Consider the following 19,446-nt stretch of genomic DNA (forward strand, 5'->3'; position numbering starts at 1 on the left):
GAGATTACTTACAAAGAATTGGCTCACCATATGGAAGCTGAGAAGTCCCAAGACGTGCAGTAAGGAAATAGAGTCAAGGAGCCCATGGTTTAGTTCGTTCCTAAGGCCAGCAGCCTCAAGACCCAGAAAGGGCGGATGTTTTGGTTTGAGTCCCCAGGCAGGAGAGGAGCCCATGTCTCAGTTCAAAAAGGCACCCGGGCAGGAGGAATCCCCTTACTCAGGGGACAGTCTTCTTGTTCAGACCTTCACCTTAGTGGAGTGGTACCACCCCCGTTATGGAGGGTGATCAACTTTACTCAGTCTACTGATTTGAATGTTCACTGCCTCCAGAGACACCCTCATAGACACATTTGGAGTCATGTTTGACCAAATGTTCTGGGACCTGGTGGCCAGCCAAGGTGACACATAAAATTAACCACCCTAGTTTACCTCTTTCGTTTAGTCCTTCATCCCCGATTCCAGCAGTATGGGTGCTGCTCCTGAGCTGCTCAGGGGAGTCTGCATTTAAATCGGGGTGGTTTTGTTTTCCTCACCATAGGCTTATAGGTGCCTCGTTGGGTCTGCTAAGTGAGTTTCTCTTTGTCCATCTAGTTTCCAGATTTAATATTGGCTTAAGGCTTTCTGCTCTTCTGTTCCCATCTTTGAAGATTTAGATTTTTATTTTAAATGGCTTTAGTATGCAAGATTTGGGAAGAGAATTTCTTAGATACAGTGAATCTGTTTCCACTGTCTTAACCCATTATTGTCCTTTACTTAATAAAATACAGTAAGTTGCTTATTCAAAGTACTAAGTATGTAAGTTGTAATAATATCTATGCTGAGTTTTCTCAGTAGATATTTGACTAATAGAATCTCATTTGTGTGCGTACATTCATTAACCCAAATACATTTGAATTTTGTGTACCCACATCCATATATAAATATTAATGTGTTTGAATGTAGGTATGTATGTATAATATGGGATAATATCCCTTTATGTTTGTTGGTAGGCATTTTTGCCATCATTCCCTCGGAAGGCTGAAATGCTGTAAAAGTATGTTTGAGGAGTTATCAATTTTTAAAAAACCTATAAAGAAAGGATGTTAGGTCTTTTCAATTAGAATTGGTTAAGTCTTAGGCTGTACTATAATCCTTCAATTGTTAGGTGAATTATTGCACAGTTCTCTCAAATGTCTACTGAAATGTCTAATTTTATCTAAACAGACTATAAGGTATCTTGTTAGGCAAGAAAAGGTTTGTAGCCTAAGTATAGTAGCAGCAGCATGTCCTCTGAAATTGTGGGTTTGTGGTTGTTTGAAACATAACTGTGTTGCAGTGTTGGTCTTTGGTAAGCATTTTGTGCTTTTGGGCACTGTGGCCTAATAAAGGCCTTCTCTGTCTTCCTGTGGTTAAGCTTCTGTGGGCTGTAGGATCGTAAGATTAAAAATTCTGTGTAAGCACACATGGAATTCCCTGTACTTCTAGGTGTTAACTTACTAACTTCAGGTTTCCTTTCCCCAAATCAGATTTAGATGTCTTGCAAGGCTCGTTCTCATCTGCCTTAGTTTTGAGGGCCCTTGCTTGTGTTTCTTGTACAAAGTATTTCTGATGGTGACTCCTTTTTTGGAGTTAGTTGATTATAGACTCTTATTCTGAATCCCTTGACTACTGTCAAAACACATTTGTGTCAAGGTTTTAATCCCTGTCATAATTTGAGAAGCCTTGATTAGTTCACTTTGAAGACTTTCTTTTCATAATGAGAGCGTATCTTAGCATCTTGACCTTTCAGATCACTCATCTCGAGACTAATATATCAGAACTTTGTTTTAATGAATATACAGTCGGGATTACTTCCATTTATACTCAGAAACACTTCTGGTAACTTATTTTTCTTGTTAGTTTTTACATTCAGACGGTAAAAGATAATTACTTACAATTTTATTATTGATACATCAGGATTTATTTTGTAAATGTATAAAATGTAAGGCTTTATGTATTTGAGAATACAGACTAAGTTATGAAGCATAATAGAGTTAATGCTCATGAACTCAACATACAATTTGAGAAGTAACATATTAGCAATCTCATGTAAGCTACGGTGTACTCCTCCGAAAACCCATCCTCCTGCCTGACTTAGAGGGGAAACCACTCTCCTGGATTCTGTTTCTTTCCTTTGTTCTTTAGTTTTATCAAAGTATGTATTCCTACACATCATATTGTTTCGTTTTGTACTTTTGACCTTATATAAATAGCATTATGCTATGTGTCTTGAATTTTTATTTTCCACTCCATGCCACCTTGTGAGATTTAGCTCCTTTCTCTATATAGCTGTAGTTCATTTACTTCCACTGCTGTATAATATTCTATCATGTGAATATGCCATATTTTATTTATCCATTTCCTGTTAATAGATGTTTCCACTGTGTACAGTCTCTGGCTGTTATCAACAGCATTGCTGCAAGCATTCCTGAGATTATTTTGCTGTGCTTGTGTGTGACCTTTCTCTGGGAGTGTGCTGCATTGCTAGGGAATATGTGTGCATGTTCAAGTTTGAAATGACTCCAGATTATTTTCCAGAGTGTTGTCAGCTTCTACACCAATAGCTTTTAAGAATTTCAGTTGGTTCTTTTTTCTCACCTATAGTGAGTATGGTCATACTTTACTATTCTTGCCAAATTAGTCATTGTAAAAAGTGTATTACTCTTATCTTATTTTGAACTTTCCATTAGAAGAAAAGTTAAACATACTTTCATACATTGCTTCGTGTATTATTTTGTAAACATTTGGGTATTTTGCCTTCTATGTTTGGTCTTTCATACTGCTATATGTACATTCCTTATATCTTCTAGTTAGTATGTCTTTGAAAATGTGAAAATATATTTTCCCAGTTATTAGCTCATGTTTTCACTTTTTTATCTCTGTGGGTAAAGAGGGGTTCTTTAATGTATTTTAATATTTCAATCTTCTGTATTATGGTTAGTGCATTTGGGGTGCTATTATAGAACTTTTTCTATTCTCAGTGGTCATGACCAATACTCTTTATACTCCTATGAAAGGGAAGTTTTGAATACTTTATATATCCTTTTAATCTCTGTGATGGTGGTTTTTGAAATAGTTTAAAATTGATACCCACTTGAATGCTCTAGCATGGATAACTACCTGTCCTGACACCAATTATAATATAGTCCACCCTTTACTGAGCCCAATAGCGCCCTGTCTTAGTCTTCGTGGACAAGTTCTGGTGTAGTCTGTTCTGTTTTCAGTTTTTCTCTTCTGCTATACCATCTTCATGGCTATAGATTCAAAGTGTTTTGATATGTTAGAAAATGTTTTCTCCAGCATCCACACTCTTCAGAAGTGTCTTTGCTGTTCATGAATATTTACCCTTCCACCTAAACTTTCATATGAGCTAGCTGAGTTCTTTGAAAGTTCATTTGAGATTTTCATGGAAATATATTGAATCTATAAATTAGAAAAATGACTGTCCTGTATTCTTATTAAAATATTATGTCTTTCCTTTAAGTCTACTTTAATATAATTCAATAAAATGTTGGCATAGTCTATGTGACAGTTTACTATATACTTTTGAGAATATTTCAGAGGTACATTGTTTTCTTTTGTAAATGGTATTGCTTTCTAAAAAATTCTTTCTGACATTTTATAAGAAAGTACTTTTATTCATATTGTATTCCGTTAATTTTACTAAATCGGAGTTTAATTATAATTTTTAGATTATTTTTGTGAGTTTTAAATTCTTCCCTAATTTTTATATTATTTTACAATTTAGTGGAATTGTTCATGTTATTTGTAAAATTTCCCTTAAACCCAATTAGAAATGAGTTTAAAGATTTGGATTTTAAATGCGTATTTTGCTTAACTTATCCTTTTATTAAATTGTGGTCAGAATTATTTCTGTTAGAGAAAAGCCAAATTGATGATATACATTCTTCTTCTGATGGACTTACTTGCTGTTAACACTCTACCCAAGACCTGTAGTTCATGTCTCTTCAGAGAATGGGTTATGATTTATGGGAAAACAACAGAAAACCTAATCTATATGCTTCAAAACAAAAACATAGGAAATTCTGTATTAAAAGACATTAAGTCACGATCAGGAGAAAAGATCAATGACCATGAGCAGGCATTATATGAGCTTGCTATAACAAGCATATCTCAGTATTTTAAATGTTATCAAATGTTAAATATCTATTTAAAAATTAAAATTTAATTGAATTTAAATTTAACAAAAGGGAGACGAGAGGCAGGACAAAAGCAAATGGCAATTATGAGGCTATGACGTCTTGGGATATCTATTTTTCCTTCTTGCCTATGAATTTAAACCCTTTACATGTTTGCAAAATGATTTTGGATTCTTTTTATTTCATATAGCATTACTTCATACATTTCCCTTTTTCCATCAAATAACTTTTATTAAAATAATTTAAGTCACTTTCTAGATTTCAATCTTAAAAGCATACCATAAATTAAGTTCCAATTTTATTCATCTAGAATTTCCACTATTTAATTGATTTGATATTGAATATATTTATATAGAGAGTTTTTACTTCATTTCAGGTAATTCCAGAAATGTGATTTTATTTTGTGTACTGGCCAATTGTTTCTCAATCTTGTAATGAATGAGATGCACACCATTTATGAATAAGTGACTTGTCTTATACACTTTCTAGCATGTTTGCAGCCTTTTAAAAAGTCTAGAGTTGCATTTACTCACACTGAGGTGCATTCACTTACTCTAGGATTTTCAACTTTGAGAATACAGTTATTCTGAATTTCACCCTCACTACACCTTCATACACATTTTATTTCTCTCCCTAAAATAAATGTTCTTACCCTGACTAACCTATAAGGTTGGGATGGTAGTTTCTAAGTTCCCTCTCTCCTTTGTATAGTTGTTGACGTCCTATAAGATCTAGACACCCTGGACCTTCCTTCCAGATGGATTCCTTCAAATTACAACAGTATATTTAAACTGTACTTAAAACTGCTTATCACATGCCAGACACTATTCTCAGGGCTTCTCAAATATTAACACAATTCTCATAGTGTCTCTATGATGTAGGTTTCATTATCATCTGTTTTATAAATTAATGTATAAATTAAGGAACTTGAAGTACGGAGACAGAGGATGGAAGTTACATGCTCATCACCTCACAGGTTGTCTAGGGCACACCCAAAATATGGACCTGAGTCTCGTCTAAGTCTGGGTTCCTAACCAATAGACTCCCCCTTATAATAGCTAAGACTTATCAGTGTTCTTTCAACAGGCATTGTGCTAAGAGTTTTTCCTATTGATTGTGACTAGGAGTTAAGAGACTATTACACTCTGTTTTCCAAAACTTTTAGATGGAAGAAGTTGGATCCAGAGGGGCTATGAATCACTCTGAGGATGCTGGAGCCTGGATTAGAAGCCAGGGCTCTAACTCTGTGAAATGCATCTGTAAACTCTGCAGGACACTCCTTTTAATGCCTGGAATCATGGAGGAAACTGGCAGGGTGCTATTTTTCTTCTGATGCTGAGATGATTTTTGGTGGAACTCGCAAAATAGATCACATTTTTGAGCACCTTCTTCTTCTGAAATGACCAAGATGCCCCCAACACTGCTCTCACACCCCTGTTTATGGATTCCTCTCAGGTGCAGACATGATCCACAGTGAGAGATCCAAAATGAGTCACTTTGTGTTGTTTGTCACATATTCCAAATGACCAAGTCTTGTCTTTCTGAATTAAAGCCTTCTAAGAGTGCTTGAGACATAGTAGATAATGGTTAATTTTTGCTGACAAGTAAGGTAAATGTTTTGTTACTGTCATTATTTTTAGTGTCAGCCCTAAGCAGGATTGTGGTATGAAACAGACTATCTAAAAATATAAATGCTGTAGATGGAATGTGCCCCCCCGCCCAACAAATTCAGATCTTGACTCCCAATGCATGGATTGCATTAGGAGGTGGCGGATGCCAACACTGCTGCCGGTTTTCCGTATACGGGATGCTATGGACAGACTGTTTTGTGTCCCCCAAGGGGGAGCAGAATATACCACCCCAAAATGTGCTATCTTGTCATTCGGATTCTTTTGAGCCAAAAGCAGCTGAGACCCAGCAGACTCAGGAAAAGCTTTTTACCTCTCCTTTAACTGCCAAAAAGCACTTAGACCTGGGGCCTGTACCGTGAAGTAGAGCTGTTACCAGAGATAACTTTTTACATCAGCGAGACTTGTCTGCATGGCAGGGCAAATACATGTTTACCAAAATCTCTTGTCAGCTCTCATAAACTGTCTTCCTCCCCTTTGAAGCCCCAGGTGCCTGCCCCATTCTCATTAGCTCAGGATGGTATATAAGCCTCACTTTTTCTGGGAGTCCCATATTTTGCTGGGGTTTCTGTACATGTGGTACTTTTTTTCCTGCTAATCTGTCTTATGTCCATCTAATTACTATTCCAGCCAAACAGCCCAGAAGGGGAGAAGGGACAGGTCTAGTGACCTGTGGAGGTCTCTCCACTGGACGGATGCTGCCGATGTGCGGGGCAGGGGCTGCAACTGAGAGAGCCTGGAACCTGTGAGAAGAGTCCGGAGAAGGTAAGAATTCTTACCACACCCTCTTCCAGGTCTCTGCCTGCAGGGGCTGCTGGAAGTAAGAATGGTGAGTCTTTTTTTTTTTTTTTCCCCTAAATTTAGATTATTTGTGTGGACTAGTGCCTTGGGTATAGCGACTCTGGTAAAGATTTGTTATGAATACTCTTGTTTTCTATTGATCCCTTTCTTCCCAGAGAGGGTCATTGTTTTCCTTTATTGCTGTCCTTCGTGTCCTTTGTCATAGGAGGGTGAGCCATAGGGTAGAATGCAGATCCCATACGCCTTTGTTCAAGTCAGCCTCAAACACTGGTGAGTTCACTGCTCGCCCCGGGCCCATGTCTCTTTACACAGACTTTGCTGTGGGTCCCTGTGTAAAAACCAGGGACCTTTCATCTTGTTCTATGTCCTGACAGCTTGGCTTTGTGACCAGTGAAAGATTCTCTGGTTTCCACCAGCCGGAAGGTGCAAAGTACCTGCCTGCATTTGGTGCCCCGTTAAATAGGCTGGGGTTCCTGACACAAAGTCACAAGCAGCAGTCTTTGTCCGACTGTGCCCACTCTCAAGGGAGTTTGTCACAAGGGGTCCCAGGCCCAAACAGGCCTTTGTCCTTCTCAACCTTTGTATTGTCAGAGTTGTAAAAGTCTCATTGCAGTAGCACCTGCCTGGTGTTGCAGGTTAGTGGGTCCGTGAATGGAGGTGTCTCGCTTTCTTGTGGGAAACCAGACACCATTTTCACTATACTGTCATTACCGTCTGTGATCGCAAAGGTCTCTTTGAGGCTCACCCTGGGAGTGCACTTCTGGGTCTTGTCAGGCTGCCTCTCTTGGGGCCCTTTGCGTGTCCATGTTTAAGCCATGAATCGGCTTATTGGTTTGAGCCACTATTGAGACAGACTAACATAAGATCCTGTTCATCAGTGGCCAGACAATGGAGCCTTCGAATTGGAAAAACTTATATATTTGAAAAAAAATTAGAGTGCTCTTATCCTAAACAACTGTCTTATTGGTAGCTATGGAAAGACAAATTTAAAAAGGACTCAGGGACTTCCCTGGTGGCACAGTGGTTAAGAATCTGCCTGCTAATGCAAGGGACACAGGTTCGAGCCCTGGTCCGGGAAGATCCCACATACTGTGGAGCAACTAAGCCCGTGCACCACAACTACTGAGCCTGCGCTCTAGAGCCCGTGAGCCACAACTACTGAGCCCACGTGCCACAACTACTGAAGCCTGCGTGCCTAGGGCCTGTGGTCTGCAACAAGAGAAGCCACCGCAATGGGAAGCCCGCACACCGCAACGAAGAATAGCTCCCACTCGCCACAACTAGAGAAAGCCCATACTCAGCAATGAAGACCCAAAACAGCCAAAAACTGAAAAATTAATAAATAAATTTATTTAAAAAAATAAAATGGATACAGAAGTATAACAGCCTTAGGGCTCCCTTAACAAAATGAAAAAACAGAGATCAGACTTGTGGACTTCAATTTTTGTTCCATCTGACATAAATTCTTAAAATGTGGCCCCAGCTCTTCAGAAAATTCCCTTAGCTCCCCAAGTTCCTCTACCTTCCCCAGAAAACACCCAGCTGCCTATTTTAACTTCCCTTTTCTCACAAGATTCATGGAGAGCGCTCTGGCCTGTTCTCCAGTCTTGGGGTGTACAGGTTACTCATGTAAATGCTGAAAGCCAGGAGTGAATTGAGCAGAAGTAACAGGACAGGTGTAGAGCTCACACTGCTGTTCCTTACGATTCTTCCTACTTTCCAGGGCTCTGTAATCAGGCTTTTCCAGCTTCAGGTCTTCCTGTACAATGTCCTTTGCAGGTGTATCCTGGACGCCCACCACAAAGAATTCACATCCCATGGACAGCAGGTCTTTTAAATTATAAAGCCCTTTTACCTCCACTGTCAGAAGTTCCTGGACATTCACAGCCCCACTCACTGGACATTCACAGCCCCACTCACAGGGAATCTTGATTAGCTGCTAAGGGATGTTCTTCCATCCGTAATTATACTGTGTTAACAGACAAGCCAGACAGTTCCCTGAAAAAAAAACTTACAAAGGAGACAAATGATGAGAATTTCTCCCAGGTCCTCCTAAAGATGATGAGGAAATGGATCAGCTGTTTGTTGATGTTCAGGGGCTTACAGAGACAATTGATCAAAGATTGAACTGTATACCCAGAGGGGAGAAAAAGGAAAATATTTGAAGGCCTTTACAGACTTTTAAAAGCCATACTACAAACCCTGAAGCTCCAGAACATAGAAATTTTTTATTTCCACTTTGTTTAGAAATCTTCTCCCTGATAAAGAGAAACAAATTGAAGATGATGTAGGTGGGTGGATAGGTGGATCAACATCTTGATATTCAGGCTGCAACCTAATTCTTTAAGGAATTAAAAGCAACTGTTCTTAGCTCACAAATCTTGGCAAATCCAGAAATGCAGCTCTAGAAAGAATTCAAAGTCCACCTGTCTTTACCATCCCCCAGATTTCACCTGTTAATCTCAAAGTGCTTGTAGGTATTATAAAAGATCAGGATTTGGAAACAGGACTGTCCTTCTCTTAAGTGTAAAGAAAGAAAAAAGGAAAAATTTAAATAGTTAACTACCCTGGACTTCTGATAATAGAGGAATATATGCCAAAACTCCTAGTAGAAAACTTTCATTTTTTTCTTTTCCTTGAAGATGTAAATCTTACCACGTCTGAAATATAAACACCTCAGAAGGTAACTAAAAAGCTGCCCACACTCCTTTAAGACCAAAGAATAAAAAGAGAAAAAGACTTTACAATACAGACTGCTGTAGAAGTTCCCTTTCCAAATATAGTACAGCTAAAGATTTTCACTAATACTTGGGAAGAATATTAAGATTTGTGTTTGTCCTTGATAAGTCATCTTCACAAATATTAGTAAGAAACAATTTGCATTCATTTTTATAAACTAGTGAGTTCTACACTTTTGTACCTGATTCATGGCTAAAATTTTGTGACAGAAGCTACAGAGTCTCTGCTTGTGTCTACATGTTTATGTATGGCTACGGATGTATCTTATTGATATGTGATATTTTTCTATGTTCAGATGGTATTGCAAAAAAAAATTTGTAAAATAGCTCTATTTAATTGGCATAATGAAAAAAGTACTATGCAATTATTTCTAAATTCTCAGAAATATAATAGAAAATAGTGTAAATGCTTTCTAAGTTCACATGATCTGGATAATATTTGGTAAATGAAGTCTAGTTTATTATTGGTTTAATTTAAACAGACATGTCTTCAGAGTTATCAATGTTAAATATAATACAGACATACAACTTTATTCTACCTGGGTTTATTAGTCAAATAAGCTCATGTTGGTTTTTTTTTGTTTTTGTTTTTTTTACAAAATTTGTCAGCGAGAAAAATAACGTAGACGATAGCTGAATGCCTCATGAAGTTTCATAACTAATCTAAATGTGGTTAAGTGAATTAAATTGATATAAGTGGGATACAAGTTTACAAAAGAACATTTCAATACATACCATGTTTTATGGTATGTCTGCTTACATAGTTTATCAAATTTTTTGGTAATTTACATTCTTAAACTTTTCCTAAGTTATATGATGGAAATTCATCGACTATCTAGATCGTTCCTCAATTACTTAAACCTATGTTCAGTAGTTAATGGTTATCCATTTTGGCAACATATTTGGATCTGTCAGTAATCCTGTCTTGGGCTACATTAAAATTGTACTATGTAAGCATATGCTTCTAGAAATTATGAACTATATTCATACATTTGCCAGTCTACATAATGTGGCCTGTAACAGTTCACTATTGCTGACTTAGTTTTAACTAGAAATTAAGGTTTTAAGAGTTAAGAATTCTAATATATATGATTAAACCCCCTAGAAATAAGGGAAACAACTCTCTATGTGAAGACTGTAGGTTGCGTTCTTGACTAAGAAGAAAAGGTATGAGTTATAGAGATGTGTTGTTAAAGGAACAAGAAGTATAATGGCTGAAATTTTGTTTGTTTGTTTTTGTTATTTTTCCAGAGTGAGAAACACAAAGGATAAACTAAATGGATATAGAAAGTTAGGAAGGAGGGATTTCTCTTGTGTGGTCAAGCTAGCTAAAATCTAATGAGATTATTAGCGATCCTAAAAATAATCTTTATCAATAGTGTACTTGTATAAACAAACCTCATCTGCTAAAAGAACAAAATTTCCTTGGAATATTGCTTCATAAAACTGCTAACAAAAGATCAAGATGAACAAGAATTTCATGGGACTGAATGAGTTGATGAGGATGATTATAACTTTTATGACTTTTTTGTTTGAACCATTGTTGATTCTTTTGTTTTCTCAGGTTAAGTAAATCTCTTGTTACCAAGGTTTGACTGGAATGTTATATCTGAGAAAGACACGCATAGACTCTAGTATGCTCAACAGCTTTAAGGAACTAAGGTTGACCTTATGGAGCCAATAAAGCCCCTTGGAAAAATGGGAACCCCTTGCTTATAGGGCTCCTAGCAGCTTTACTAGATGATATGGCAGGTCACTTATTTGCAGGCCCAGGAACTTCAGGATATTTAAGGGACCACAAGAAGAGAGACATTTACCCAAATCTATAGGGTTGGCAGGTCCTTGGCTCGGCTTTCTAGCCTCAGAGGTTTTTACAAAGTCCAATCTGTGATTCCTTGTGAAAACGTCCAGCAAAGCAGACCCAAGAGCTTATATGGTTAATTACTCTTCTTGCTGAACCTATGTAAATAACCAGACCAAGTTTATTGAACCTAGACTTAATTTGCAAACAAAGTAGTCTTCTCTTTTATAGAACGATAGAGAAATATAGAAAGTTGATTATAGAGAAATTATTTCAGTATTATCTTTATGGACGTCAGATTCTAGTGCTATTAATTCTTCGTGGTTTTGTTTTCTATCTGTAAACTAACTGGATCCTGAATTCTCTCAGTTTCTCCAATATTTGGCTACAGCTCTCCAAACTAACATTTCTGATTTTCCCCAACCTTTTTGACTTGGAATCATGGAGAACTAAAACTGCCCTTTTCCTGAAACCCTGCAAACTGAACTTGATATCAACTTCAGATAAATCACCACTTCAGCTCCTGTATGGACAGTTTTCTGTCTGTTGTTGTGTAGCCACTCAGAGGCTATCACAGATGTTCCAGCTGCAAACCAGGGAATCTGTCAGATTGCCACTGCCTGTCCTCGCTCCATCTGAAGACGCTTCTAGCCCAACATCTAGAACTTTTCTAGACTGACTGAATTCAGAACTAGAAAACTGGAATTATAGTCTACTGTAACTATTACTTGTTTTTTGATGGTTGTTTCCATAGAAATGCCTTTTTAAATACCCAGTTGCTTGCATAAAATAGGCCTATGCAGGGAGCCCACCTGCATCACCACATTCCGTAATGAGTGTAACTAAACTGATTTCTTGTCAGAAGGAGAATGAATGGTTCAATGAGATGGGGGAATCTACTAAATCAGCCTCTTGCCTTTAAATTTTGGGAATTTGCACAGGTGGGACCAAGAGGTAGCAGAACATGCCACCCCAAAATGTGCCATTTGGCATGTGGATTCTTTTGAGCTGAAGGCAATTGAGACCCAGCAGACTCAGGATGTTTTAGCTCTCCCTTAACTGTCCAGAAGAATTTGGATAGGGGGCCTGTATCAGAAGAGTTGTTACCAGAGAGAACTTGTATATCCGAAAGACATCTCCATGACAGGGCAAACGTTTGTTTATCAAACATCTGCTCTTCTTCTGAAAATTGTCATCTCGTCCTCTTTGAACCCCAGACCCCTACTCCCTCTCCATAGTTCAGGATGGTATAGAAGCCTCAACTGCCTAACTAGCCTGTGAGTCTCATCCATTCATGGAGCTCCCATATGTATGACATTTGCCTTTCTCCTGTTGATCTGTCTTATGCTAATTTAATTATTAGATCAGCTACAGAACCTAGAAGGGAAGAAGGGAAAATTTTACTGACCATGCACTCTCTAAAATTTATATGTTCAAATTCTTACCCCCAAAGATGATAGTATTGAGAGGTTGGGCCTTTGGGATGTGATTGGGTCAGGAGGGTGGAGCCCCCATAATGGGATAGTGTCCTTATAAGAGAAACCAAAGAAGCTCCCTCATCCCTTCTGCGATGTGAGACCCCAGTGACAAGGATGCCATCTATGAACCAGGCAGTGTGGTCTCACCAGACACCGAATCTGCTGATGCCTTGATCCTGGATTTCCAGCCTCCAGAACTGTGAGAATTAAATGTCTATTGTTTGTAAACCCCCACCCCCAATGCATGGAATTCTGTTATAGCAACCAGATTGGAATAAGACCCTGGGAAATTGAAGTCCAATAAGTAGAAATTAGATCATTATAATGCAACTGACATTAAGGGGTCCAGATCATACCTTTTCAGCCTATATTGTGTTGGTTAAAATAATTAAGATACCTAGGGAATTTCCTGGTGGTCCAGCTGTTAGGACTCGGCACTCTCACTGCCAAGGGCCTGAGTTCAATCCTTGGTCAAGGAACTAAGATCCCACAAGCTGTGTGGCATGGCCAAAAAAAAAAAAAGAAAAAGAAACTTAACTTTTCAGTCTTTGAGTCTGAAGTAGTCAAGTTGGTGTTGATAGAATTGCTACTATAACAGGTTATTAGATCTCAGTCCTGTATGAAGTTTGGGTGTGAAATTTTGTTTTGTGGAGGATTAAGATTGAATTACCATTTAAATCTTTAAAAAATTATCTGGTAGATATTTCCTACTTTCATATATTCAGATATGTGACTTTGTTAGTTATCCTGTTTCACTTTCCTTATTTGTGAAGTTGTGGCTATCTTTAAATGGGCTGGTAAAGAAAAAAACACAACTGCTCCTGATACACAGCAAGCACGCCGTCAGCCCTTGTCAATGCCGTTTGCCTGATTGTCCATCATCCCTGTAACATAAGGAAATGTATCTGTCCTCTTAGCTTATTAATACAGAATTGGCACTTAAGAACTAATGATTGGTAAAGTAATGAACATGACTGCAATTGAAGGAAAAAATATCAAATTTTGTTTCTGACCAACCTATCTTATTATTTGTTTTACAAAAGCAAATATTCTTTGGATCCTGTGCAATGACATAAGATGTGGAGTACAATGGGGCTTTGTGTAGAAATATGCTTACATTGTTAAACTAATTAAACAAGGAAGATGTCAGCCACCTCATCTAATACCACGGCAGCTAAGTACGGAAGCCAGAATCTAAGCCGGCAAACCTCTCATCAGTCAAGGTCTCATTGTGTTTTTACTCCCCAAGGTTCCTCCAGTTTCCTAGGATTAGAGTTGGAATCGCCTGAGACCATGTAGATAGTTCAATAAACTGCTTAAAGAAAACAATCCTGCCCTTCTCTTACGATGTGCTTCCTGGCCTTCCTTTCTGCACGGATGTCGTCCCAATCAATACCGGCATCTCAGTAATTAAAGGCTCCCAGGTTTAGAGTTCAGGCCTTCCTGCAGGATCCCCTTACCTGCCAAACACTGCCTCACACATTTGCTTCAACTGTCCTTGACTTCTACAGCCATGATCAACAATTACACTGCTATTTTTTTAAATCCCCAATCTACTGCTCTGTCGGTGGACTATTTAAATGATCTTTGCTCATAGAGTCGTTACTGTAGCCCACCCTAATAATATTTGACAGTGCCATTTGGTTTGTATTTCTTAGTACTGAACTGACTTCCCTTCAACTCATCACAGATCTTTTCTGGATAAATAAACACATTCCCATTGAATTATGTTTACCTACCTGTTAGCTTTTTGACAAAGTGACTCTAGAAAATACCCTTCACGGTTTCAGAAGCTTCTGCTCGAACTCTGCCTTTCTGGTGATCAATATCTGCACTAAAAATGAAAAATTCAGTCAAGCATAGGCATGACTGCAAATATATGAATACGTGATATTACATATATCCCAAAGCAGTATAAAAATAAACTGCCTTACTTTCCATCTGGTGGAGAAAGCCAACTCTGTAGTTATATATATAGGTAGTAAGGAGAACTTCAATTTGTGAAGCCCTGTAAGAAGCTGAAAAATACTTGAGACGTATTTCCTCAGACCCCTCTACTCACTGAGGCTGGAAGCTTTGCTATAAAGTATGCAAAACAGCAGCAAGATGTGACTGAATCTTACAGAAGCCTGGATTCCATTTCTGTATAACTGTCCAAGAGTCCATAAGCATGATAAATGCAGGAGAGGAAGTTAAGGAGCAAATGGAGAGAAATGAAACCAGAACAGCAATGTGGTAATAAAAGGAAACATGTAGTTTTAGTCAAGAGTGTCATGTGAGGATACAAAGGCCTCCAGTGTGGCTCAGTATCAGCATTGCCAGCAATTTCTCCACCTCCACGAACCACCATCACCCACAGACAACCACCACCATTCACCACCAACCATTACCACCATCACCCACTGTCACCTCCAACAATAGCTAACACCAACCATCACCACCAACCACTCAATGCCCCCCACCACTGTTACCATTAACCACAGACAACTTCTACCCACCACCACCCACTACTAACCACTCACCACTACCACCATCACCCACAACCACCACCATTCACCACCAACAATTACCACCATCACCCACCACCACCTCCAACAATAACCACCACCAACTAACCACCACTATCACCGTCAACCACTGAAAACTACCAACCACCACCAACAACAACCACTGCTCATAACCCCTGCCACCAACCACCACAATCCACTACCAACAAGCAACAGTCACTCACTGTTAACATCATCATCACTAACAACCACAACCGACAGCCACTATAACCCACCACCACCAGCTACCTCCAACCACCATCACATGGATGAGTTAATGGAAAACGGTCCTGATCAGAGAAGAGTCACGGGCAGTAGAAAGAAGAGGTCAGGCAGCTGAGGGACAGCCTAATTTTACCAACCTGAGATCAACCTCAATACTAACAAGGAGAACAAAGACCAAATGTGTAAGTTCATGCACAGAAATTCCTGAGGGAGGTATGGAGGTTATAGCTATACCTTGACAACAAAATATTAGAAACAGCATAATGGAAAATTTGTAATCATGGTGGAAAACTGCAAATTAAAACCAGAAGTTGTCTGTTTTTGCTGTGATACGCCCAAAAACAATAGGGTCAAAAGTATCTCTAAAGGTACCATAAGTTAAACTGCTTATATTCACAGACAAAGACTCTTAGGCTGGTTGATCCTCTGACCTTCACAAAGTCACACAAGCTGAAGTCCATACACAGACCCTGGTGGCTCCAGGCTGAAATCAAAAGTTTTTTCACTACACAAACTGCCATGGCTTTATTTTTCAGCAGAAACTACCTGTATTCAACCAAGAGTTAAAACATCCTGCTCTGGGTGAATCTTTATAAATTTTCCACTTCCAGCTTCAACAATCTAAAGCTGCTCAGGTAATTGTACATAATAGTAAGGAGGAAAAAGGGGGAAAAAATCAATAAAAGATTATATAATTGTATTTCTTATCTTCCAGTGCTGAAGCTATCCATAGAAAATCTGGTTATCAGAAGACATCCACCTTGACAAGGTTAGTCTGCATTTGCGGTAGCGTAGTTTGTGATTTTTAGGCATTATTATAATGATGGTCTTCATTATGGAGTTGTAGCATGTACCTTTTAATTTGGTTGTCAAGGGAGACAGGGAGTGGTAATTAAGGCTAAAAGATGGAGAATGGAAGCCTTATTAAAGGATATATTGAAGATGGGAATTTGATCTGAGAATTAGATTATGATGGACATTTTTCATGCAGCTGTGGCACTCCTGAGTGACAGAGGAACTGAGCCGGCAATTATAACGACAGGCATCTCCCCTAATCTTTACAATCTCAAGCTTGCAGACACATCCATTTAACTTAATTTTTATGAAGCCTGCACATTTATAGCCTCACCAAATTGGAAATTTGTTTGTTTATTGTCCACAGGAAATAATTTTAGGGGAGCAAATAGCAGTGAAAGCCATTATGCCTGTCTTGCTTGTTTTTTTAACTTGTAAAACTAATAATATGAAATTAACCTGAAGGCAGCTGCGTTTATGAAAGCTGATTGATCCTCAGCAGCCAGGCATTATTATGATTATCAGTGGGAAGGTCAAAGGGAGGCATGTAAAAGTCACAGCCAATTCGTGAGTTCCTACATTGAGCAAAGGATTTGGAAAAAAAAAAAATGAGGCTTGTGTTGTTCCATGTTATAAGTAAGAAATCAGTCTTCCTTGTATTGCTGAAACTGAAATTTTGGGGCATGGATTTTAAACAACTTTGGACATAGTTACTTCAAGATGTCTGTTCAGTAAAGATAGCAATAGTTCATTACCGTGCATGCTGAAAACCTATTTTAAGAAGTACTTTGCTGCACAAAGATTAATTTACCACATCATATTTTTTTTCTCCCAGTAACACTAATATAAATAATTGTTGTACCTTAAATTGACATTATATTTTGATAGCCTACTTTTTAATATACAAAGAACTGTTCAGCAGAACTGTTCAGAACATGGAGACATAGACAGAAAATAGGAGACTGCAGGAACAGCTCTCAATTTAAATCCCATTTATTGTTCTGAGGGAGTGTGGGAGCTGAAGATACTTCACCATAATAATAATGATGGGGCCATGATTGTTTTGTGAATATGTTTCAACAAGTAACAGAAATTTTTGTTTGTGATTTAGATATGGCAAAATCTGAAAACTCACCCTATTTAAAAATGTTCTTTTCATTCCCATCTGTTAATGTACTGTTATTTCCTCTTAGGGAAATATCATAAGCCTTATCAAAAAGGGCTTTCATGTATATATATCTAAAGCTGGGCAGGTCTCTGTGACAGTACCTAGTGGGTGTGCGATTTTCAAGAGCTCTCCTAGTAATGAAAGGGTGTTAATGTCATCATCCTACAAAACAGAAATCAATAGACTTCTATTTTATAGTACCTATAGCTAACAGAATAAGAAATAAATTATGTGATTAATATCAAAAGTTGAAAATACTAAAAAAGTGTAATATACCTATATTTGGGGGAAGAATTTGGGGAAATGAGAAGTAGGTGAATCCTCAGTACATAGGGATGTTGTTTATAATGTCTAATGTCGAACAGCATAAAATTATTATTTAGGGACAAGGTGATTTAAAATCAGAAACGATTCCAGGATTTGAGCATTTACCACTGAAGGCACAAAAACAGATGAAAGGATACTTTAGAGAGAGAGAAAATTTTAATTTTATATGGTTTTTAATCATGTGCATATATTTATGTGATAGAGTATTTTAAATTATTTTGAATATATATTTTCAACATCTATATTTTAATTTATATGCAAGTGTGTATATATCTGGTATCATGCCATGATAAGCTTCTAAACACTATGTCCGTTGATTCAATTTATCTTTTGTGAGAGACTAGGTATTCTGAGAAAACTTTGCTACTGTCTTTTACTCTTTGTCATTTTTAGTATGATGATGAATAACTCATTAGTCCATTTGGCTTCATTTCCTGTGTACAAAACTCGGGTGTCAGTACCTAAGGTATATGTGTGTTGGGTTTCAAATGAATTGTATACATTTAGGGATGACCGTGATTAAGTCCTGTGGGCAGAGCGGTGCTGGAGAAAGGCTCCATCACCACTCGGGGTAGGCAGTCCTGCTGCATCACCTACTGTCTGCATCATCTATTGTCTGCATCACCAGGTGGGAGCTGTGTAAATTACCCACAGAGGCAGGGAAGGCTACAGAAGAGGGTCCCTCTCCTCTCAGGCCTGCCTCCACAGCTTGCTTTCTTTGTAGGCATCTAGTAACCTCCGTCTGTGTCTGGGTTGAACTGGTATAACCCCAGAGGTTCTATGTCTGTTCAAGACCAGTGTTGTATGCACGTGGTACAAGGCTTAATTGATCGCTCTATGTGAACCATTGGTGGGGCAGTTCACCAAATCAAATGAAGGAAAATTGCTGAGACTGTAAAATGTGATGGGGAAAATTTGATGTTGGAAAGGTCATAATTTATGATGTCTTCTAATTGAATGTTTTTCACAAGCCCCTCCCTACTCAGGGTCCATCTGCAGAGGTAGCAAGCACTGAACAGAGGTTTAGGAGACAAACCTAAACTCTGCGAGTTCCAGCCTGTGACGCATCCCTGCCGGTCATGGTGCTTCTCACTCCTTCCCTACCTTACACTCCTTCTGCAGTTAATCCCACACACAGGTGTCAATATTAGCATCCATGCTACGCCCAAGAAATACGGAAACAGTGACCAGCAAGACAGAAACATTTCCTAACCTCATGAAATTTGAAATCTGGGGGAAAAAAGATACAGAGCAAGATCTGGGTGAGTGGAGATCATTTTCCTAGTTGAGAATATTTAACTTTACACACATTTAGTTCATCTCTTTTCAAAATCTGAAGTGTAAACATCCAACAAAGATTCTAGTGATGGAACTTAATAAGTGAACTCTGAATATTGGATGAAGGAAAATATGAACAAAATTGGTCCAGAAAATATTGAAAAAGAATAATAAGAATGGTTTGATATATAAAATATGAAAACATACAATTAAAATACAATAATCAAAGTAGTGCATTGTTGGTGTAGGAATTAAAAAATGAGGAAAATACCAAAATGTAGATGAAAAGAGGAAGCTCCAGAAACAGAATCAAGGAAGAGAGGGAGGTGTTGGAATAACTAGATTGTATTTGTTAAAATTTATAATAATAACTTTATAGATAAAAGCAGACTTACATACATACACACATCTATAAAGAAATAGATGAATGAAAAGTGATGGAAAACAAATCCATAACATTAATATTTCAAAAAGGAATTTCTG

Source organism: Tursiops truncatus, chromosome 2 (genome assembly GCF_011762595.2).
Source record: "Tursiops truncatus isolate mTurTru1 chromosome 2, mTurTru1.mat.Y, whole genome shotgun sequence".
Lineage (NCBI taxonomy): Eukaryota > Metazoa > Chordata > Mammalia > Artiodactyla > Delphinidae > Tursiops > Tursiops truncatus.